Here is a 25,377-nt window from a genome sequence, read left to right as displayed (position 1 = left end):
ATTAATGAAAAATAAACCTCAAATTGGTACTTGCTATGAATTATAATTTACCTCAAAAAGAACATATGCTCTCGCTCTCTCTCTTGCCCTCTTTCTCCCCCTTGCTATGGCTGGCTGTACTGTATTGTACAAAAGAGAAGTATACCACTGTTAGTTGTCAAGAATAGGATCATAAGAAGATCAACAATGGAAACAACACTCTTTGCAGAAAGCTTGTTATCTGACGCATGACCTTAGGGGGTTTGCACTGCCATTTCTCCCACTGAAAACTATCATTCGGTCACTAGATTGTAGAGGTAGATGCTGCTCTTATCAATGATTATCATGATGACCCTTGAGATGATAGTCATATCAGAAACTTTACAAATAGCAACTGCACTAGAAATATTCCAGAGACGCACAAGGAAACAACCATGAAGGGGAGATCATCCAAATGTCAAACAACTTTTGTATTTGATCTTATTATTTGTGGAGTTGTGAAACTTTATAATGGCAAATTTTATAGTATGTTGAAGGTTAAAGATTGCTCGTGTTGAAAGCTAATATGCAAATTACGGAAATTTGCATTGTTCTTACTGCTACCAAAGGCTGTGCTGCGTTTCCCTCTTGGCTAGAATATCCAGATAAATGACCAATGCAAAAGGGCAGAATAAATTTAGAACATTGTTGTTTAATTATTGAATAATTATTGTCTTTACTCTTTATTCCTATCCAGTTTAAGTACTTACATGTCAAAGAAAGTAGGACAGCTAGGTGGTGAAGGCTACCTAAAACACTGGTATTAATTACACTTCATACACAGCAAAATCTCCAGTGTTAATTTAACACTGGAGATTTTGCTGTGTACCAGCATTATGAGGATTGGTAAACAGAAACTGCTAAAAAAAAAAAAAAAGAACCAACTACAACGGCTGTGTAAAAGTGCAAATAATTGAGCAGTCATTTAGATAAATTATGTAGAACACAAATGCTTTTGGTAGCAAATTATTCACATTTGTTTTTCTCCTGACACTAAATTGGATGATGGAGAGACTGGCAGATGTGAAAGAAAAAACATCAGTGGTGAGGGCACAAAGAAGTAAAGTGGCGATCATAAATTTGTGTTAAAAAGTTGTTCTGCAGGGAGGTTACTTCATTTTCTTTTAGAAAATAAAGGAGTCTTGATTTAGTGGTGCCAAATCTTCCAAAGAGGAATATCGTGTTACCTCATGCTTGAAAAGCTTACCAGTAAAATCAGTTTAACAAGGTCTTTCTTTCTAAAACTCTTACCCCACAACTGTTTTGTAAGAAGATCAATTATAGCCATGCACTGTATCTGTACTGTACTGGGGTTGCACAGGAATGTGAAAGCACATGGACAAACATGTGTAAGGATATTATAAATAAAACAGATTAAGGCTTAACACACACAAAGTAAATAGAAATGTTATTCTGATGGGCGTGCTGCATGAAAGTTCAGTTGTGTAAAGGATTTTGTGGTTGAGCAAGTCTCTTTATTTTACCATGACCTCAAAAGTTATGATGACTTCTAGGATTAGTTTGTTAATCTGAGCCTGACGTGACATCTTTTCTTTCTTGCCTTAGGAACATATAACGGAGAGTTGCATCAGTCTTATCTGGATAGAGTGTCAACAAGCTGGATTTATGTTGCATCACCTATTCTCATAACCCAAGTATCAGTATAGTAAAAAAAATTAACAGAAGATTAGATTAATATATACCATTGGGTGAGATTAAATGAATATATAATCAGGGCTTTATGGTCTGAGATTACCAATGCAATGACTGTGAATACAAATCATCCAAAAACTATAAATGACAATCCAAAAATTACAAAACGCAAAGGAAATGTTTATATATTGTATTGTTTTCCCATTGATTTGATTTTTACTCATGGGAGTAGTACTTTAGTAGTAGTTTTCCTCTACAAATATAATTAATTAAGAAGTCTTCTGTGTGAAAAAATAACAGAGAAAGATAATCAGCTGTCTCCGATGAGCCTCTCATTCTCCATATGGAGTAGTCTTGTACTGTAGCTAGGATTTTTTACTTTGCACAGCAGCTGTGAGCTGGCACAGTGCAGCAATCTGTTGAAGTATTGAGTCTCGTGCAGTCCTTTAATGTGAAATAATACATTTTAATGATCGAAACTATAAAAGAAACATTCCCACAAAGTTAGTCATTGCCTGTGAGGTTTTTGGCATCACATGTGCTGACAATCTATATTAGGATGAAGAAGAATCGCATGCACAATGAGCCACATGAAAACCACGATAAATAAATTACATTAAAAGCTTAGGTACAAATACAATTTATATTTCTTTGTCATTCTCTTCAACTGCATTTACTCCTTGACTTGTTCTTCTGTGTACTCTTAATAGAACCATTGTTTTTGGCAAAGTAGCAGCTCCACACTTAGAGACGTATCTGTGACTCCTCTTACTATGTTCCCCTCTGTCTCTCATTAAACGTACCTGCTTTTGTACTGTTAATAGAAGCAGTTACATACCAGCTAAATTGTATGATAGGACAACCTTTCTGACACTGGTAAGGGTAGCTTCAGATATATTATGAGGTTTGAAATATCAGATAAATGGCAATTTGAGCTGAAAAGCCAGAGTAGGGATCCAGTATCTGCCCTCTAGTAACTTACAATGGGTGAGTTGCAGTATCCTGTAAACAAAAATCTATCAGTGAAAGTATTATGACTTTAAGTCTGCCAGCACATAATGACAATTAACCTGGTTATTGCCTTGTAGATATGAGATTCGTGCAGAGGATGTGTAATTACCAGGAGAAGCCATTATAGAAGCACTGAACAAAGTAACCTCAGTCAGCTTTGTGGATGGTTTTGGCCTCTGGCGGTTTCACCAATGCCTTGGTGTGGTGTTTTAAGGTGTGGAAGTGTTCCAGTTATGCTCCTGCTATGCTGAAAATGCAGAGCAGTGTGCTGCGGCTGCCTGTTAGACCTTGAGTCCTATCTGTGGGTTTAAGGAACATTTCCGTAAGGAAATCCAGTCCCCTTCCCAGTAGAATACTAGAAGGTAAGCTTAGCTTGAGGTATTCATGGGCAAATGTATACAGAAGAATATCTGAACAGATTTAGATTTCCTCCTGAAGTAAATCCAAACAGAGCTGTACTGACAAGTACTTGACAGTAGAACAGTGTTAGTGTTGTTGTCGTTTTGTATTTGATTGGACTTTGTTTTTAAATAGGTGCAGATACTTTGGCTAATCTTACAGGGACTGAATGATTCTTAAGAATTGGTTGGCTTTATTACTCTTCATTGCTATCTACTTTTTAAAATCAGAATCTTAGCCATTACCAGGACTTACTAGGACACAATTTCTAACAAGCACATCTGTTATGCCCCAGATGTACCTTTCAACAATGATAATTGCTGAACTGCATTTTGGTCTCTCTGTGCCAGGGTTTCTGGCAAACCTTAAAGAGTCGTTTTTTTCATCACGTTATAAGGTAACGTGATGAAAGGTGTTTACCAAGGTGATAAGGTGTTTACCAAGTGAAGTTAAAAGCAATTATGTTGTTTTTGTGTCTGATCCACCAGCATAACAAGAAGGTGCTATGGAGCTATTTGCTGCTCCCTTTAGGGTTCACCAAAGCAGATAATCTGCCTTCATTCCACCCGATCCCTAGCATGTCCTCCCCTCCTCCATGAACCTCTTTTGTGGTCTTCTTCTTTTCTTCTTCTTTTCTGCCAGCTAAATCCTCAAGATCCTTGGTCCAGTAAATCCACTATCCCTCTGCAAATGTCCAAACCATTTCAGCCTTGCTTCACTAAGTGTATCTCCAACCTGATCAACCTGAGCTGTACTAATTTCTAATCCTATCCACTCTGGTCACTTCCAGTGAAAAATTTAACATTTTCAATTTTGTCACCTCCATCTCCTCCTGTCTTTTTATCTGTGTCACTGCCTCCAGCAGATCTCACTATCAACTTATAAACCTTCCGTTTCACTACTCCTGTCACAAATCACCCTTAACATTCACGGTTCACCCCAGGGATGTAAACTCTTCAAACTTGGGGTCAGCTGTGGCTCAGAGTGATTCACATCCCAGCTCCTCCAGACTGCATGTTTGAAGTAAAGCAAGACACTGAACCCCAAGTTGTCAGAGTACAACTGAGTTCACTTCTGTGAATGTGTGTGTAACTGTGTGAATGAGGCTTATAGTAAAAAATACCTTGATTGCTCAGTTGAAGTAGAAAAGCGCTATATAAGAAAATCTAGGGCAGAAAACACATTTATTGTGCCTTGCTGCTATTAACTCATCAAACAGCTCTACACCACACTAACAGAACACAAACTGAACTTTCATTCATTTTGCTAACTAGAAGAATATGTCTGTGTAAATAAATAAATAAATAAATTTTTATTTATATAGCACCTTTCAAGACGGAATCACAAAGTGCTGAAAGATTTTTCAGCCTTTCAATGAGGATGTGGTGGTCAACTGTGTCGAAAGCTGATGTTAGGTCCAACATGAGTAGAACAGAGCATTTTCCTGCATCATTATTTACCAGGCTTTCACTAGAGACCCTAAGAAGAGCTGTCTCCGTGGAGTGAAATCGACGAAAACCTGACTGAAACTTATTGTAAATGCCATGTTTATCTAGAGCTGCCATAAGTTGCTTAGCCACAACCTTTTCTAGAAGCTTAGCAAAGGTTGTGTATCTTGATATGCTTTTGTTTCTTCTTGATGTGTTTACTTGTGGTACACTGGCCACATGCCTGCATTCAGGGTGAATGTTGGTGACACCGGGTTTTCCACAGAGTTGAAGCCTCAACATCAGCAATGAGGCACCACAAGCACAGTTGGGTATTCTGATGTAACAATTGGAGCAGCAAACAAGTCACAAAATCGAAGGTTGTGTGCATGTCTTCACGCTCAAGTGCTTCCAAATCTGTTTTGTCAATCAACAGTTGTAAATAAGCCTGTCACCTGGAGTCAGCTTCACACAGGTGTGCCAGCAGGCAAAGGGCAACAGGCACAACCCATACAAGCATGCCTATTCTTTCACCCACCTTCTCTTCTTACTATTTGTAAAAAAATTTCTAAACCGTCCCAGTGAGGTATGTAATCCTCCAGATGCTCCTTTTGTGGGTATTTTCCTTATAGCAAGAGTAAGTGCATAAAAACAAGTCTGATATAAGTAACGCACACGTAACTTGCTATTGTCTTTTTGAAATGTTTGTAGAGTCACCCCGAAGCAGTGAGCCTCCTCATTCACCTTCCTTGGATCTATCACTTCTTGGCCTGCAGTCACTTTAAAGCACTGTTCACTGTAAACAGAATCTCTGCAGCAAAGACAGTGATAGAAGTCACAACAGCAATGAAGACTTTTGAAAAAGAGCCAAGGTTCTCTGAGATTTTTACTGTCATTTTTCTCAATTAAGTAAGCCCGCCCCATCTTCATTTCTATTGCATCCTACAATCATTATTTTATATGACAAATTACGTCTTTAATGTTAAACACACGTGTGATGTAACTGTTCCTCCTTCATCTTTCTCCCTTACCTCCACCCCAGTTACTGACTGATGTTTGCCTGTTTGCCAACAGGGCGCCCTCATGTGTGTTCAGCCCTCTGGCAGGGTCCCTGTTAGGCATGACTGTGAGGGAAAAGTCGGATGGTAGAGGCCTGTTCTCCGGTTTGTGCAAGTTTAAGACAGATAGCATCTTCACAGCTTATCTGCACTTTGAGACATCAAGCTCAGGTTTGGTTCAGACTAATTTCATTTGTTTGGTTCATCACCGCAAACATACACAGAGACAGAATGTTAAGAAAGCAGAAACTCGAACTGAAGCTTATCTTAATTGGCCGTTTACTGGTCCACATGAACCATCTGTAACCATGTGTACAGAGTATCCCATTCATATGCACTCAACTAACTTTGAGTTACCAGAACCCAACAATAAAATTATCTTGGATAATTATTGATTTTAGGGGTTATAATCACTTTTGTGTTTGATTGTATTGAACTAGTGACCTGTCCAGGGTGTACAGCTGCCTTTTAGCCTATTTCAGCTGGGGTACGCACAAGTCCATAACTTTAAATCTTCCCCCCCATGAAAACTACATTTAACCTCACCTGTACCCTGATGAATTTTGACAACTCAATATACATCAATAAATGACAACTTGATTTTCGTTTTTTCTAAGGCTAGGTCTAGTAAGCCAATCGCCCTCACTAACTTCTGATGCAAACCCAGTTATTTTGTCCTGGAATCAGGCCTAATATAAGACAAAAACTGCTCAATTCAGAAAAAAGAAACAATAGTTACTCCTAGTATGCTTAGAAAGAGTTTAGTTGGATAAGCAGTTATAAAATTAATTCATCCAACGATTTCCTCAACCACTTATCTAATTTAGGGTTGTGTTGACCTCTTTTTTGTTGTAGCCTCACATTTCATAAATTTGAGGATGTGAAGTTAGTTTGAGGATGTTAACGTAATACTTATTCAGTCTAATTTAGAAGAAACTGGAGGTCTCATTTCCACAACATTTTTAGCTTACTGGAGAAAGTGTATTAAAAACGTGTATTCAGGTTTTTTCACCTGACTTTAAGTCAGACCCCGGTTTCTGCAAACGTGCAAACGCTGGGAATTTATTTATTTTTGGCTCACGCTGATTATGTTAGCTTATCCAACTAATATTCTAGTTAATAATCTTTTATACATATACAAAAGGGCTGAAATAATTACAGAAAAGCAAAGAAATGTTCTTACTATATACTTTCGTTTACCTGCATATAGGTGATATGCAACCAGCTTCTCTTTTTCCAGCATGTTACACTATATTTATTCAGACATTTCTTTATATTATGTTATATTTCTTTATGTTTTAGTGTTCAAAATATTACATAGAACCAAATTTGTTCTGTGAACATGCCGGAACTTATTTTCACCACAAGCTTCGGATGCTAGAGCACCGCTTGCGCAACTGTCATGGGAGTTCTCGCTTGACCAAAATGTACTCTGTAATTTGTGCGGAAATTTCACTGGGGTGGTGAAAAATCAGAAGCAGTGTTGTTGTTTACAGTCACACATCTAAAGATCAAATTTCACCTTCTGAAAAACCCATTAATATGAGGCACAAGCGGTTCATGTTTGTATGTAGACGTGCATCACTAAAGAACGATTTTGGCATCGATGTGGGATGAGTGTTTACTTTGTCACTTATCTATTTACTTTACCTCCTGACAGATGCTTTAAAATAAACACACGCACACATACACACACACACACACACAAGCCCATTCTTGTCCCTGCTGGAAGGGGAATCAATTAGTGCAAACTGAACTGCGTGTGTGTATGTTTGTTTGGCTCAGTTAAAGCCACTGACCTTGACTGGTTCATGACCCAGAAACAAAGGCTGCATTTTACACAGGAACAGATTTTTAACTCTTTGCAGTGCTGTTCAGAGCTAAACCAGGCCGTCTGTTCTATCAGCTTTACAAGACCAGACCTGTTCCCTGCCAGCATTTCCACAGTGTGAACGCAGCTACAGACACATAAAATGTGTCCTGGGAGGGCGACTTTGCTGAGAAGCCTTTGTGTCGGTGAGAGACGGGAAATATATGCGTATGAAACATACACACAAACAAACACACTCTCTAAATTACTCATCTTCCCAGCACACCATTTATAATGGCAGGAACCAGGTTTTCTATCTGTTTGTGCTTGCCTCACTATCAGCGCTCACAGATAATCAAACTCATCATCACATACCTCGAATAACCGGTAACTGCCTTCCAGTCAGTCTGCAGTAAAGTGACTATAACTTACTGTGGTGCACCGCAGAGTGTAAGATTGCGAGTCGAACAACTTAAGTCGTCCAACGAATGATGTAGTGTCACGAGGTCAAAGGTCATGTTAACAGTCTGTCTTACTTCTTAGGTTTGTTTTCATTCAAGAAGGAATGTGATGGATGTTAAACAGCAAACTATACAGAAAAAGGAATAGGTTAAATCAGAAATTTGCCTCTGTGTGCAACCGATTCATTTCTGTTATCGCTGCTAGCATGCTTTTTTTTGATGGCCCCACATTGCAAAACTATGACTTTAGTATTATAGCTAACCAAAAATATGTTGATTTCAGTGGTGAGTAAAGCTGTATCGTCTCTTTAACCGATCGACTGCTTGAAGTAGAGGAGGATGTACTGTAAGTGTTTAAATCAAGATTACCTTAATTTGCTACAGCATATATAGTGCGCTCAGTGTTGGTGTTGTTTCTTCATCATCATAATAATGTTTGTCCAGGATCAATATTACAACAGACCAATCACGTTGTGATGTCATATCTTTGGAATGTGGAGGAAAAAGGAAAAGAAATGCCTTTGTTTACATATAACACCCTTCTAAAATAAATGGTAATCATTCCAAGTGTTTTCTTTATTCCTTTATGCTTTAGAATATATAATAGTGCTTTCAGCGTTAGCACGGTTAGCTCATTAACGCTTTAGCACCGTGCAGCCCCACGCACGGGGTGATCCGCATTAACTCGCTAACGGAGATTTGCCGCGTTAATGCAGTTATGGCGTTAACGTCATTTTAATATGCAAATGTTTGCAAAGTTTAACCTCACATTTGGCCCATTCGTTTTTAACAAGGTGTTACTTAGATTGGTGACAATCAGCAAAAGTTCAGTAAACACAAACATAAAGTTTGCAGGTGCTAACAGGTTTTGGCACTTCCACAGAACTCAAAGTAAAGGGTGGTTTCAAAGGTTGTTTGTTCCTCCCGCTGCCAAAAATTATTAATCTGACAGGCTTTTTATGTTCTCCCTTATAAAGTAATGCTCATGGTTGTCTGTCCAGTGAAAATAGATCGGATGAGAGCAGACTGACCTAACCATCGACCAGCTGATCCTGACACTATGTCACTTGATGTCAAACAGAGTCCAAGAAAATTGATTTCCAAACAATAAGAGAGTCAATAAAGAATTTAGCTTGGAGGAACGACTTCTAATACCCATGCCACTGAGCAGCTGTAGCTGTGAAGCAGTCAGACAAAACTACATAGTTTTAGCACTTCACTCAGCGTATCAACAGGTAATTGCTACAGCCACTGGTGTGTGGAAAAGGAAGCTTATTAGACATTACAAAAATTGTGACTGGCTGATTATCATCACCTCTTTTGGCTGTACTGTACTGTTAATAGCAGTAGCCGTATGTTTTTGTAACAAACTGTTTTTGTAACAAACTGTTTTTAAGGAGTGTGCTACAGAATCAAATCAAACTGGTTTAATTTAACTTGTGGTGCAGAATGACAGCATGTTGATTTAACAGCAGTTACACAAAAAGATCCATGAAAGCAAAAAAGTGGAAAATGCTACAAAGTCATTAGTTGAAGCTAAAAATATGAATGCTGGAGAGTCACATGTCACACTGCTGTGCAATAGCAAAGAACACTGTAGCTGCTGGAGAATGGTGAACAAGACATGAAAACTTTTATTACATTTAAATTCCACATATGCTGCCCTATCTGCGACAAATCCAGTGCTTCTTTTTTGTTTTAAATAACAGACATGCCATTCTGCATGTCTGCAGTAAAATGCACAGCGTGCTGGAATCAGACTCCTGGGAAGACAAATGTGAAGGAGCAGTGCTGACACGCTTCACTGCAGGCCAGGCGTTGACACACGACTCAGAAAAGCCTCGAGGCTCGGAGGGATGTTTGGAAAAGGAACAGGAAGAAAAAATGGTGTCGTGTTTATGTAGATGGATGGAGTGTGAATGCACAATTGCAACACATACACACAGACTCCCACTGAAGCCACAAGTAACCTCCTTTGATTTTGCACTGATGGGATAAATAAGGCTGGCTTTTTATGTATGCCAGCTCCATTTAATAGCTAGACTTGATATATATTGTAGGTACCTATAACAGTTAATTTGCAGAGTGTTAACTTTTGCAAAGCAGCTGATGGTATCTGCTTCACATCTCTGTTTCACAGAAGCTGAAAGAGGCCAGTGATAGCAATCAAGCGTAGTACTCTAATGCTCAGGTTATTTAAAATAACACTATTTTAGTTAGGAAAGCATCAGTTTGTAGAAAGTACGACAACAAGACAAGACAAAAGTTCCTAAAATACAACATGTAAAGCTTCCATTTATAAAAAAAATTGTTTGTTTCAACTAGAGGAACAAGGCTGAGTCAATGTGCACTTTTTACTTTAATGTGCTCTGGTGTCTGCTTATTCAGCTGTCCTGTGTTGCTATCTCCAGCTGACAGACTACACGGAGTTTAAAGTCCTTTGGATCCTGTATGAACTCTTAGATTTCTATCTACAAGTCATTTTACATGCAAGGCATGCAAAGAAAATCTGTAGTAAGTTTATTTGGTTTGTCTCTGATCTTCTTACTGGTTAGAGGGGGTAAAAGCTCAGTTTGAAAAACATGAAATCACTCCATGCTACAATCAGTTTAATCTCAGTTTAACAACTTCTAAATTAGAACTGGCAGCTCTTTATAGTGTTGCAAACATAGTGACGTTCCCTCTAGATCTGGCAACTTCTGAGGCCTCTTTAAAGATCCCTGCATTAAAAAAAAATGGTGAAAGTCGACTGTTTTAATGAGAACAATTTATGTTACAACATCAAGAATGTGCAAATTATTTTGAAAAATCTAGCAACGTTTAGCAACCCTTATAGATTAAGCTTTAGTTTCTTAGTGTTTTCTCACAACTAAACTCACTGAAGCAGAATAATGAAGGAACAAAGAACACCTAAAGATCTTTTGCTCTTTCTTATTCCTCATTTTTTAATATTTTGCTTGGAAAATGGGTGCAGGGATTTAGTCTTTGGCCTTAAAAACGTTTTTTTGTAGAGTTGTAAAAAACACAGTTTGTACAATTCCAGTAAGCTTGGAAGTTTTTCAGGAAATGTTCTACAGAAAAAGGCGACAGTCTTTTCAGTGGTGGCTCCTAATCTTTGGAACAATTTATATTTGTCAAACTGTGTTATGTTCACAATTTGACAAATAAATGGGGACAAACTGTGTTTGTGCAACAGGGTACAAGTAACAAGGTGCCTAAAAATCTAATTTATGACAAAATACTAGCTTATTCCTTGAGACAGGCGCCTTTTTTAAGTTTGAATGATTCATAGGTCAGTGTTGAGTGCCTTAACAAACAAAAAAAACATTCCTCTGAAAATATTCGTTTTCAAGGACTCGACTGAAAATGAGTGAAAAGAAAGGCCTTCAGAAAACCTGGAGAACTATTGCTCAAGACCATGATTAAAAAGCAATTACGTCTGGCTCCTTGGACACAAAATATAAAGAAATAAAGGGGTGGACCAAGACTTTTGCAGAGTACCATATATGAAGACTAAAGAACAACAGCTAACGTTAATGGTGCGTGAGGTTATCTATCACCTTCATTTACTGGCAAACTCTGGGTTTAGCAGGACACATCCCATCCTGAACCCCACCATATGCACACTTTTTCTATCCCTTTGAATAATGGCAGCCATCAAATTTAACTAAGGAGGGGGTTTAGTGAACGCCAGAAGTCTGTGAACTGAACAGCAACCCAATCAAGACTCAGCACAGATATATTAAGACCAAACTGCTGCAATTGAGCCTGTGAAACTGCTCCATCAATCCTTGCAACCTCAGTCTGTCTAATATATCCCATCTGTTCTGGGGAAGGGAGTCTGGTGTGTCTTGGCCTCATCCGTGGTATGGAATAAGGTTTCTGCAGTTGCCTGACCTGCTGACTGCTTGTTTTGGACTTTGCATTGGTCTGTCTATGTTTATGGAGTGTCTTATCCAGCAGTCACAGCTAATGTAGAGCACATTTGACGGACACTAGTAAATCAACACTGGCTCCTATCTACAAACTTAAAACAGAGTCTGCCACGTATCTGAGAGCAAATTTTAGTTAGTGCATCCTAAAGATTAATAAAACGTGTCGTTATTTGCTGTCTCAAAATCAAGCACAGCATTAGTTGCAGCAGTCCCAACAGATCAGCTCACCTTTACTCATGGCTCAGCTGATACTTAATGCAATCCATTTGGATGCAAAGACGTAAGGCACGGCTAATCCTGCCTACAGTTGCGGCACATCTGCAGGCTGCTTTGCAACCCATCTCCAATTCCACGGAATAATTGATGGAACAGCTGCTAATTTGCTGCTAACAATTCACTAACAGACCCCAAAGCAGCAAAAAGTGTGGATAATTTTAATTTTAGGGGATAAAATTATCAAAAGAGTCCCATCTTAAGCATACACTCTAAACTTCAAAGTTGAATTTTCATATCTTATACCATCCGTGTTTGGCATCAATATGAATACACTTGAATACACAGGCTACATTTCCACTATGAACCCCTCTGCTTGCCATTGTTGTTTAAGCTGCTAAAAGCTAACTCTTGATCCACCTCTGCGCTCTTTGAAGTGGAATTCATCTGTGAACAAGATGTCCAAATTAAAAATACCACAGGCTCGCCCACAGCCACATTCTGCTATGCAGGATTTAGCGAGACGGCAATGTGTGTAAAGTGCCAAGTCAGATGCATGTTAGACTACAGTAACTCAGACACACAGCTGCTGTCAGACACCGGGGGAGTTTAAATAAAATGTGATTGCCACTTTTTACCCAAAATGTTGTTGTACCCAGGTAAACATTGTTTGTCTTGAAAATAAAAGCAAAGCTGAGTCATTCTTGACCAGGAAATAATCCTCCTCATGATCTTATCCATGTTACAGATAAAAAGAACAGCTTTAAAGTGGTGACGTGCACAGACATTTCTCATGAACAATAATTACTTGGCGTAATTCTTCTCAGCTTTCTGCTCAATTTAAAATCCGAATTTCCGTTTTACAGCAAACACAGTGCTGAGTCGATAAAACACGCTTTGGCCTTTGATTTTTTTTGTCACTGCAGTGTGAGACATAAACATTTACATATGTAAATACTTTGATCTTTTTTTCGTTCAAAACCCCAAGATGCATTGGGCATTGTAAAGCAGTGAAGCCAGAAAAATCTGAAAGATATATTATCATCTTGTGAAAAGCTTACTTATCTTTTCCTTTATATAATAATTTCTAGGTTTTATATTCCAGACTTAACTGCAGTCAGTTTCACCTTTCAGAATGCCGCACACCTTGGAACATCGTGACCCTAACCTGCTCTCATACTAATAAGCAAGCAAGTAACAGTTGCACAAGCCTCTTCAAACTCTTTTGTCTTGCTTTGGTGTTCCAAGTATCACCACAGGCTCCTGGCGAAACGGAAACCAGTCGAGTGAGTTTCTTCCTATTTGGATCACCTCTATTGCAATTTTGACTCAGACTCAACACTTTTTTTTTCTTTCTTTTTTTTTGCCTGTCCTTCTTCTGCTTGGTCAGTTTCTTGTCCCAGTCTTCTGGTTGACTGAGTCCCCCTTTAACTCCTGACCCCTTAATCCCCTGCCAGCTGCAGCGAGGCCCCCAAGGAAGACCTGTGACTGTGCGTGCCTGTGTGTTTCTATCAGTATGTATGTGAGAGAGGCAACAAAAGTTCTATGCAAGATATGAATGAGCACTAGCATGCACTTCTGTACTGATTAGCACTGTCTAAAAGCTTTTTTCTTTACACATCATCATTGTGGATTGACATGTGTATGACATTTATCCTCTTACATGAAAGAATTTCTGTTAATTGATAACAGTAGTCTTGCCAGTTATGGTAACTTGCCAGTTACAACATAACTGGCAAGACTCAACATTCATACAAAGAGCCCATAAAGTTGCTACTAATCCACCCGAGGCTGTTATTGAACAGCGAAGCAGTGATTTATGTTATTCACAGACACTAAGTGTCTGACTGTTGAATTTCTTGGGTAACAAGTGTAGCATCACACCTGCAGTCATGGATGTGATTCAGCCGACTTTACAGTAACTTTTGTTGATATCTTTTCACTGTTGCACAACTCCTTTTACCCCCAAAGGGATCAATTATGCCTCTTCATTCATTAGTCACTGTTACACTCCGTCTATCTATTGGAGGCCATCCCAGCTGACATATGACTAGAGGCAGGGTACAACCTGGACTATCCAGCCCACCCCAGTCCATCAGCAACCATTTTTACTCACATTCACACCAACGTCCAGTTAACCAAAGACTATGTTTTTCTTCCGTTTGTGGGAGGAAGCTGGAATACCCAGTTTAGTTTCACCTAGCATTTTAAAAAGAGGAATCCTGAAACTAACAACCATTAATTAGTTGGTTTGTGGGTTTTTTGTTGGTACTCCCTTAACTTACACCAAAGCCTGATCAACCGCCTAGAGATTATCCTTCCAGTACTCTCATGTACCAACTGACTGTTCTGTTGCTATCACAGGGAAACTCTAAGGTCTTATTTAGAGTTAAGATATCAGTCTCCAAGTTAGTAATTTAAAAATACAAAATTTAAAACCAGATTCCTACCGAAAAACAATGGCCTGAGCCCAGCTCTAGAAATTAGGTACTAAACTTGCTAGCAATCGGTCCTAAGAATACTCTTGACTTCATTCTGCCATAGCAAGCTTTCAGTAACTCTTCACTGAGTTAAATGTGCAATCCTGACAACACAACACCAAAGAAGACTGCAGAATGCTACCAAGATAATGCATGCTTTGAGAGCCATTGGTGCACTCCATTTGAAGTCGAAATGTCTAAGGTCCAAGATAGAATTTTCAACTGGAACGTCCCCTCAGGTCAGACTTCCAGCCTTACACCAACACCCGCACGACCAACGCACGTAATGCATGTTAACATTAGTAAAACTGTACAACTTGCAATCTTTAAAGTCACTGTTGTGTATTTGTGATTGGCTAAATAAGTGATATCAGGGCATTGACCAGGATCTGCCTTTCAATGTGCTGCAGCTGTGCTTTTAAGCCAAAATAATAACCATTACATTGCATTGCTAGTGATGCATGGATGCCTGTACCTTCCTAAGGGGCTAAACAGGTCCTGTTTTTCCTTGCTTTTCCAAGTTGACTACTAAAATGCGCTCAACACAGGAGTGATGTCACTCCCAGCACCGATATCTGACTTCTAAGGCAAGCATTAAGCAGCGTAATATTGTGACAGACCAGCATTAACATTTTAGGAAACATATAATAGAAGATTTACCTCACATCCTCTCATTATTTCTCACTATACGTCTAAAAGCAAAAGTTTCTGTAGTTTGCAGAATTCTGTTGTTTTATAAGACAATGTAGAGCAGGAAAGGCAACAGCAAGTCGAGGTATTGCTGCTAAAGGTGCTTCTACAAGCTACTTAATCATCTGTAGTCAGCTCTGTGCAGTCTCACAGAGCTGAAATTTAGAGGGTGTTTAATGTAACCGAATAACTGTTTATGTTAATGTGCATTATATTCTCTATTTAAAAAAAAACCTCACTCATGAATTGTGCAAATAGGCAAACGGAGATTTGAAAACAGACAAAATCAGGTCTTACCTGTCTGAGAGTAAACACGATACTACACATGCACCTCTATGCAGACTTATAGAGGTCCCCTAAAGTAACACCTCATCTAACAATGGCTCAGCGATCTTTCAAAAGTCCTGATGCGTACAACTAGTTAGGCACACACGTCAACTTTAGTGCACGCGGCTGTATTGAGCAACAATGCCGGTTTGTCAAACGGCCTCTGTCCTCACCTGTTGTCTGTCTGACTTGTTGAAAATATCACAGGTCCAGACCTCTGATCTTTGAAATGCTTTGTGAGGCCCTGCAGTCCCCAGGCCATGTGTGTTTGTGTGTGTGTTGACTTGTGCTGTGAATGGGAATGAAAGGGTGTGTATGCGTGCAAAGCAAGACTATGTGCCCCCAGGAGGAAAAAAAAAGATGGAAAGGGGCTCAGAAGAGGGGGCTGGAAGCTGGGCTTTCTCTAATCTACTACACTACCCCCATCCAAAGACACACACACACACATATACATAGATACACACTTGCCCTCAGGTATATCTCCCACTGAAGGACAGGGTGGTGAAGTGTTATCTTAAAGGCAGATTAAGGAGCAAGTCTGAATTTGAAAGCTTTCTTTATATGGAACAGAGACTGATTCTCTCAGCTCTCAATTGGCAAGGAAAATGCTTACTTGCTTAATGGTCATTGTCATTTTTAGAAGCTGATTTTGCAGTTTTATTAAGGTCTCAACCCCAAGGGGAACTTTTGTTGAATACTAAGATTTTGTTCTTAAACTCGTCACACATTAAGTGCTATGACCGAGTGGAAAAATAGGTATTTTCAAGTCATCAGAAGGTTGACTGTCCTGCATTCTGCATAAAGCAACACAGTTGTTCTACTGGAGGCATCTTACATCTCCTGGTGTCTCCTGGTACCACGCAGGAATGTTACAAGGAGCATGCATGTGTCACGCTCTTTACCTTCCTATTGACTATTGAGCCGCCAGTGTTTATACAACACACTGTGAGGGTGGGTGTTCGGGGGGGGGGGGGGGGGGGGGGCATGCTTCACGGGTTAGTAAAAGGAGTAACAACTCCTAAACCATCCTTGGTGGTGGAAGGGGAGTAGGCAGGGTTTAAACTCAAGGAGGTTCCCCTCTGGTGAGCGTGTTAAGCCTCACGTTGTTATGTGTTGTTTGAGTCTTGAATTCCTCGGCTGTCAAGGAGGCTTGTAAAGATGTAACGTGAGCCTTTTTTTTTAATGTTGCTGAAAACAGAGACCAAATTTAGCAATATAGCCCAAATCCTGTCATTCAAATGAATGTTTTAGTGGATTTAGGCAAAAATTAGATGCATAACAGGCTGCAAGAAAAAAAGAGGCATCCACTTCCAGTAACTGAAACAATCTTTGTCTCGATTTTTTGGGGTTTTTTTTAAAGTAAATTGAGTATAAGCGTATTTTTTAAGTGGTTGTGTGTTTCATGACGTTGCAAATTTGCTGTCTTAAAGGTTTTGCACAAAACAATTCAAAGATGTTTTTTGTGACTGTGGAAATTAGGATACTTCAGTCATTGAGATAATAACATGATACAAGTTCCTCTTTCTGACACTTAAATTGTTTAAATTTATCACACTAGTTAAGTTAGAAAGAAATGCATTCATCAACTGCTAAAATAACAAAAGGGAGCAAATCCAGAGCAGCGTAATGACCCAACTCGGCAGAATGATTTATTAGCAGTCGGAGGCTTGATGTTGGACGTCTGCTCCATCAGCGTAGCCCTCACTTCCTTAAATGTTCTCAATTGAGCTGACAAGCAGCTCAACCCACCGCACATCTGCAACAACAGCAAGAGCGAATTCTTCCCTCTATCTTTACACTTTGTGCTCAAATACCAATGTGATGGAAATGACAGTTGCAACTGAATAACAGCAGAATAACAGCTGATGATACTGATAAAGCGTTTGGTTTAAAGATACAATGTGAAGACATATCTATGTAAATATTCAACTGTTCAACTGATATGTTTTTTTGTAGAAAATGTAACGATTCCAGGAATGGATTTTTCCGAGAGAGGAGATATGCTTTAAAATTTCTTACAACTATGAACAACAAATTAAACACACATAAACTCAGTATTGGACTTTATTTGAGATTCAGACACGTATTTCTATGTTATTAGTGTATACTGAAACAAATTTAAGGCTAAACACCAGAACAGCACTAAATAAACAAGGTAGCAGATGAAAGTCAGTTTCAAATGAGGTCTCTTACATTAATTTTTTCCATTGCAAGGCTTCTGTTGAAAGCTTTTTGGAGTTCTAAACAGACTGAGGGTGTTTTCGCACATTCGCTGTTGAGTCAGTTAAACTCGAACTCTGTTTCATTTCCACCCTTGGTGCGGTTCACTTGTGCAGATGTGAACATGGTAATGGCACTTGGGTGTGGACCAAAATGACCACCCCTGATAGGAGGTGGTCTCAGTCCAGTATCAGGCGAACTCCAGAGTGGTTCGTTTATGTTGAGAATATGATCTGAATGTGAGCTCGCGCCAAGCCAAACACCATGTGCACGCTGCAAATTTGAGCTAAACGCTGTGCATTCTGGGATGCAGCAGTACCGCAGATATGCAAAGTACACAAACTGTAACAACCAGAAGTAAAATGATTAAAGTCACCCAGATAAATACAAATGTCAAGAGTAAAAATTATCCACTAGTTCAGGCTACAGCACTTTCTTCCTATACTGAATTTGATGCTCCCACCTCAGACACAATCTGACCTTCAGGCCTGAATTTGGTCAATAGCTGACTAAAGTTTTTATAGGCAATATAGTATAATTAATATAATTGAGAGTATGTACTGTCTGGTGCCTGTAATAAGGTAAAGTTTCCTCCAACACTGTGCTATTAATATTTCCATTATTTTTTCAGCTTCGATGCACTGACCTCACACTACTTCCTGGTTTCTCAAACCTCCTCACATGGTTTTGTAGTGACGCATTTCAGTTCACTTGGAGTTTTCTCTGTTGGAAAAACATACAAGTTTACAAACTCGTCAATTGATTTAGAACAGAGTGTAAAAAAAGGTGTGAAAACGCTCCAAAACTTAAAAAAGTGTCACTGAATGTAAACAAATTCTGTTACTGATTATGATACAGGGAGGGTGGTTATCACAATTTACCTTGGATTAATTGGGACTTTCTGTTCCACATAAAAGAGAAAGCCACAAAAAAGCATTAGTCTTACAGAAAAAAACAAAGCTGGATAACAGAGAAGAAGAAACCAGAACAAGGGAGCAGGAGGGTGAGGCTTGACGGGAGTCTCTCTGCAATGTAAAAATGTCACATCTGCACATGTAAAACGCAGCGGACGCAGAGAAAACAAGAAAGGAATGACAGGATGGTAAAAGTGTCAGGATGAAGTAGGGAGGGAGAAACTTTTCATTCAGGAAAGCCAAGAAAAACAGTGCCGCCAGCTCATCGAGGCTTACAAATCTACGGAAATATAAATAGCACGGTGTTGGAGGGAAGTTCACTTCATTACAAGGGCTAGAAAATAAGTACCGCTTTTTGTGTCACTAATGTTGTTTACCAATAAAAAGCCTACTCAAGTTTGGTACAGTGACCAAATTCTAACCTCAAAGGAGGGGTGTGTGTGTGTTTGTGTGTAAGAGCTAGGTGTTATTCAACTTATGTGGATGTGAATGCATTTGCAAAGTCACATTATGGAAAGTCTACCTAGTGTTATATACCTAGAATATATAAAAATGAATGTACCGACTATGACTTCACCCATCATTTTGTGGGCCTGGCGTTTTGGGTGTTGTCATCTTGGATTTTTGAAAGCAGACGATCAGGAGTGGGACAGTAACGAACTGCCAGTCAAAATCACAAGACAGCCACACCCTAAGGCATAACCCTGCTCTATCGCTCAAAATCATAATTTACAAAATGAACATCAGACTGCATTGACTAAGATTTTTAAACTAGCACCTGAAACCATGAACTCGTTAAGAACGGGTTTACTGAGGTCAGAAATAAAGGGAGAAGTGGGCTCACTACTGTAGAACGTGGCTGGTGGGTCGCCACCTGTTGGCCATTAGTAAGAAAGGATCAGTCACTTTTTGGATCCACAGGCTATGTTCACTCCTTTAGTAAAGAGTCAAGATGTTAAGGCTAGGAAAGAAGTCAATAATGTTGAGCTTAGAGGAAGACTCGTGGAAATGCAAATAAATGTAATGTCTTCTGTATAAATGGTTACTTTTAGCTGTGAAACATCTGAGGACCACAGGGCTCATTTAAACTCCACTAAGGGGGGGGGGGGGGGGGGGGGGGGGTGTTAGCTGGTGTGGCTGATAACAAGTGAAATCTCACACACACATCCATCCAACCAACCCTCTTCACCTTGTACCTCTTTACTTCATTCATGAGCTTATTAACTCCCTGATGGAGGAACTTTCCTTCATGTTCCCCCTTATTTAGTTGTCATGGTGGCTCGACCTGAACACTTATTAGCTGACCCCTGGGATTAGTCCAAGCTTGAGATGAGGAGAGTTGAGGTTAAGCCTTCACCTCGAGGTGCTCGCTGCAGCATCTCACCAGAAACCTTAATTAAATTGCTGAGACACCGCGTCAGGAATGTTTGCTTTACTCTCCTGTATTCACTTCTATCCATCCCATCTGTCTCCACCTTTCTTTGCTTTTCCCATAGTCATACTCCACGCTGGGTTTGTTATACTACCCCAAACTCATCACGGAGCAGACAGTGAAGGCAGCGAATTGCAATATAAGGAGAAGACGGGAGGTCAGATTCAGCATATTGCTGTCTAGATTTATTAGATCAACAAGTCAGCCATGCATTGCAGGCATTCCTTCTACATATTACCACTGCAGTATCAGAGAGTTTAGACATGAATATTGATGACTAAAAGTGCTCTTTTGGATGGATGAATCGAAAAGATAGAAGGATAAGGATGGATAAGATATAAATATTGTTTAGAATAACTGTTTATTTTTCAAAAGTTAGAAAAAACCTTTGTACCCTGCCTCTTGTCCTATGACAGGCTACCCTGAAGTGGATGACTGTAAAACAGTAAAATGCCCAGCACAGCTTTCCAAAACCCCTAGAGGAATCTTTGACTCCTTGCCTTCTATTATCAAGTTCAGAGGTTTATGCATTTGTGTTCTGTTGCTTATTCTATAAAATGTCAGGGGGGAAAGTGAGAAATCCACACCACATGATCCCAAAAATGACAGCACCTTGTTCAACTTACAAAGTTTTTCATTGATATCAAAAGTTTTTTTTAAGTGTTCAGTTTACAGAAACATCAACCAAAGACAAGCGCAAAAAAATAAAATAGTCCTTAAACTTGAGTTGGAATCTGTGTTTTCGATCATCATCATACTTTTATATTTAAAATATAAGTGAAGGCAAACTCTTTAAAACAGCCACTAAATAAAATGTGCATATATATATATATATATATATATATATATATATATATATATATATATATATATATATATATATATATATATCCAGGCTTGACAGGATAACATCACAAAGAAAACAAAATGAAATCATCACTCTGAACTGACTGGCGGTATGTTCCAGAGGTGATACCTTGATTTGTCTCTGGGGAATCAACAGCTAATTGCGGAGATTAAAGTCTCAAGCAGCCAGAGGTGGGAGAGACAGAAACGGTGAAGGGGCAGATAACGAGTTCTAATCCGATACATGCGACTCCAACACGGTCTGAAGCAACGACCAAGATAAGAGCTAATCCTGTTTTCCATGTATCTCTGTAGGAAACGGTCCTCTCAGCGTCTCTTCTGTTAAGTGCGTCTCCTCTGAGCGCGTCTGTCCAACAGATCCTGACCCGAGATACTGACCCGTATATGCGGAGAGGAATGCGAGGATATGCTGACAAAATCACAACCACAAAGGAAGCTTTCACGTCCGGAGCTGGCTGAGTAAAAGGTACTAGAAGGAGCCGATGCTGGATTAATTACGAGTGTGCTTCGGAGCGTCCAAGTTTGCAGAAGAACGGATTAACTCTGCACATCTAATCGATATCACAGCACCCAAACGCATGAGCAGATTTTCTTTAATACAAATCGCTTCAATCCAAAGAATTAAAGGAACCACAACACAGTTCACTGTGCACACAACTTTCAGTGTGGCTATCAAAAAGGCTTACCTTGGCAAAGAAACCCAAAGTCCGCAGGAATACGCTGGAGCAGCTTCTACCCGGACGTTTTATCCACTTTGTTCCTATCAAATGCAAAACCCTCCAAGAAAAGTTCAGAAACCTCCTCTTGCAGCGCAGCGTGGTCGGCGTGTGCACGGAGTTCAGACCAGAAGGTGTCTCACGGCACTGCAGCGCGCAGGCTGTGCTTGAAGACTGTGGTCCGCTGGCGTTCAGCGGCGCACTGACTTTTCAACAATATTGCTCATTGAAGTAAAGGAGGCGAGCACTTAAACAAGCTGGGGAAGTGGGAGGTACGGTGCAGAGCCGGAGCGCGCTGCCGTGCGCGACCTCGAGGCAGGCTGCACCTGCGAGCGCCATCCATTACTCTCCACCTCACTTTATAATACGGCCTATTTTATTTTGAAAATAAATTATATTTACATACAAATATAATAAACACCAGGAAACAAAGAAATTATTTTACCCTATAGGTCATTTTCAGTGCTGCGTCATTTCTGGTCATTTTAAAGAAAAACAATATTTTGGTGTGACTTGACTTTTTCACAGCGTCATTTTTTTTACATTGTTACTTAATATTCGTTATATAGATCAATGTGATTATGTCAGTGATGGATTTTCTATTATTCAGTTGTCCTTGTTTACTTGCGTGTCTCCTTTTCGGTAAGTTAAGCAAAGCAACCCGCACCCTGAGTACGGCGTCGTACTAAGTCAGATGGGAAAATGGTGTTTGTTTTTCTGCTAAATTACCAGGAAAAGGCAGTACTTAAAATTACTCACGCACTACTTCAATGTATTAAAAGTTGTTTTTGGGGATTGTCTGTGTGTGTGTGTGTGTGTGTGTGTGGGGGGGGGGGGGGGGGGGACTTTTTACCCCCTATATGTACCTACGTTTAAGTGTTTAAATATTTGCATCTGAATATGGTTATATTGTCATTTCAAATAAAGTTAATTAAAATTCCATTTAATTACAGGGTAATGACACCTTTAGTCATGGGTCATACTATTTTATATTTATTTATTTATTTTTAAAGTTGTGTCTTTGAATTTTTTATTCATCCCTCTTTTTCCATAGGAAAATTTGTAGCTTTTAGATTCCAAATCCTGCATCCTCAAGAAAAAGCAATGAAGCTGAAACGCAGACTCAAGTGAGATACCATGTCTTCTCTTCACCCCTCCAAGCTAACTGCAGGGAGATTTGACAGAAGTGAGAATTTAATCTCTAATCAGCTACAGGAAATGATCTTATAACAGGAGAGCTTACAGGCTTACAAGAATCGGGTTGTTGACATCTGAAATCAACCAGTGTAATCTGTCCTTAGATTTCTCTGTTGTTTCCTTTAGTTTCACCCAGATAGAAGACAAATGAAGGGCATTTACAACACATAACAAATATGTCTGTCATGTTTAGAATGAGTTACAGGTCACTTTTGATGGTTCTCCCAGCTTTCTCTCAGTGTTTTTCCACAAGCCCCCGTTTGCCACAGTTACAGCTAATGAACACATACATAATGTAAACCTCTTTTTTATTGGCTAGGCATTTTGCCTTAATTTTTAGTTAGTTAACACAAATGCTGTAAGGTCAGCGATACCTTTATAAATGCTTATTTCTGTCCCTTCTACAGTGATGAAAAGCTTGAATCCTCGTGCAGAGTCCACATTTCCTGTTGAAGTGATCTCATAAACATTATGTAGGTAACCTGCTAAGTCATAATTAGCTGCTCTGAAATCATTCAAACATATATGCGCCATTCATGATAAAAGTTTGGTCTCCCCAATAAGTCTCTCCATAAACTTCAACTTCTTCAGAATTCTGCCGCTCGGGTCATAACTTGGACTCCCTTAAGAGACCATATTACCCCAATTCTTCAACAGCTTCACTGGTTGCCCAGAAGCCAGGATAAATTTTAAAATCTTAGTTCTCACGTTTAAGTGTATTCATAACATTGCGCCTCCTTATCTCTGTGAACTGCTTCATATCACCATTGCTTCCCGCTCTCTCAGAGCTTCATCTGCCACTCATCTTGTTGTTCCTTCTGCTCGTCTTATCACTATGGGGCACAGAGCTCTCAGTCGCTCTGCTCCTCGGCTCTTGAACTCACTTCCTTCAGCCTTAAGAACTATAGATTCCCTTCCCTTATTTAAGTCACAACTCAAAACCTATTTGTTTAAACTAGCTTACTAGCTTTAATGCAGATTTTACTTGCTGTCACACCTGGTTTATTTGGGGGGTTTGGGTTTTTATTTGTTGTTTTTTGTATTTTGTTGTTTTTGGTATTTTAATTTATTAAAATCTAATAATTTAATCTACTGTTTTATTGATATCTTTTTCTCTTTGTAAGGTGATCTTGGATTTTAGAAAGGCGCCCTCAAAATGTATTATTATTATTATTATTATTGTTATTATTATTATTATTATTATTATTATTATTATTATTATTATTATTATTATCATTAAAAGAGGGAAGTACAATAAATCTGCTTTACTCTTGTAGACATTTCCATGACAACTGCATTGCAGAACCTCAGCCACCTATCGCATTCCTCTGTCTTTCCAAGTTTGCATTGCCATATTAGGCCTGTATATTTATACACGGTCTTGGGAAAGCTGCTGCAGGTGCACCGCTAACCAAATACTTCCGCCCGTCACTTAAGCTGTAAATGAGCTGTTGGATGGAGAAACTATATTCAAGTGCAGAGCTGCACTGTGTGGACGGGAACCCACTGAAACCTGAAACTGTCGTCATGGTCACCAACTCTCAACCTGGTAAAATGTGTTTAACAACATCGTTGATAGTGAACCATGCTCACTGGTGTCACTAGGGTATGCAGCAAGGAAAAAATTAATAATCCACCAAAGAGAAGACAGAGGAAAAAGAAATGTTTTTAATACAAAACTTCGGTACATGTACAGCTGCTCCCCACACACACATGCCTCTCGCACATTAACACATTCTGGGAGATCTGACAGTCTAAACTGAGACGGTCAGTCAGACAAGCCGGGGCATGTGTGAGCAATGTCCAGATGAAATCCATCTATGTGACACACGCACAATAAAAATATAAAGTTAGCCAGAGACACGGCTGATTGTGTAGAAGATCATTTTAAATTCTCTGTACAATCAGTTTGTAGAGCTTTACGCCTTCCCCAAGGTAACCCATGACCACCTGTTAGCAGTCCACAGCATGGGGCGCATTTCACTGAGTGGATCATGCCATACCATGGGATGGCATCAGGTACAGTACGCTTAGTTGGTTTTATAATTGCTTTTTACTTCTCTTTGGCAGCTATAGATAATTACTCATCATGTACATCTTATATTATCTGCACTGCAGCCTTGAAGGGTAAAATTGAAGGTCCTATTGTGCGAAACCTACTCCAGACTAGCAATAAAGGCACACCTTTGCCATCCTTTTTTTTTATTTCATATTTTACTTCTTATGATGATATTTTCTTTTTGGGCATTTTTACCTCCACCAAGGAGGTTGTGTTTTATGTAGCGTTACTGTGAGTGCTTTTTAAATGAATATCTGAGGTTTGTAGAGTGGCTCATGTTAATAATCCATTGCAATTTGGCTTACATCAAGGTTCAAGGTCAACTCAGTGATTTCTTGGTAAAACCTGACAAAATGCCTTGTAACTTAGAAAATATGATTCTTACAAGTGTGCTGTGTATTGTCAACATATAGGAAGAATTGTATAAAGATATAAAATATCATGTCACATTTGACCTCTGACCTTTTTATTCAAGGCCAACAGAAGGCCA

The 25,377-nt window shown here is 39.3% G+C and overlaps 1 protein-coding gene across 2 annotated transcripts in view; it reads right to left on the bottom strand.

Moving 5' to 3' along the window:
• Window positions 1-21,840, bottom strand: part of vasna (vasorin a) — a 37,564-nt gene extending 15,724 nt beyond the window's left edge. Inside the window, exons 1-2 of one of the 2 annotated variants that reach the window (XM_082536026.1) lie at window positions 21,602-21,709; window positions 18,349-18,425 (exon numbers count right to left, since the gene is read on the bottom strand). The gene's annotated coding sequence lies outside the window, so the exon portion shown is untranslated. Of the gene's footprint in view, window positions 1-18,348; window positions 18,426-21,601 lie in introns of both variants that reach the window. The other variant, XM_082536027.1, reaches the window with a different exon arrangement.
• Between the last annotated feature and the right edge of the window lie 3,537 nt (window positions 21,841-25,377).

The sequence above is a fragment of the Aulonocara stuartgranti genome (assembly GCF_965226115.1).
Source record: "Aulonocara stuartgranti genome assembly, chromosome: 6".
Taxonomy (NCBI): Eukaryota; Metazoa; Chordata; class Actinopteri; order Cichliformes; family Cichlidae; genus Aulonocara; species Aulonocara stuartgranti.
The sequence above is the reverse complement of the archived record's forward strand: the minus strand, read 5'-3'. Positions and strand labels throughout refer to the sequence as shown.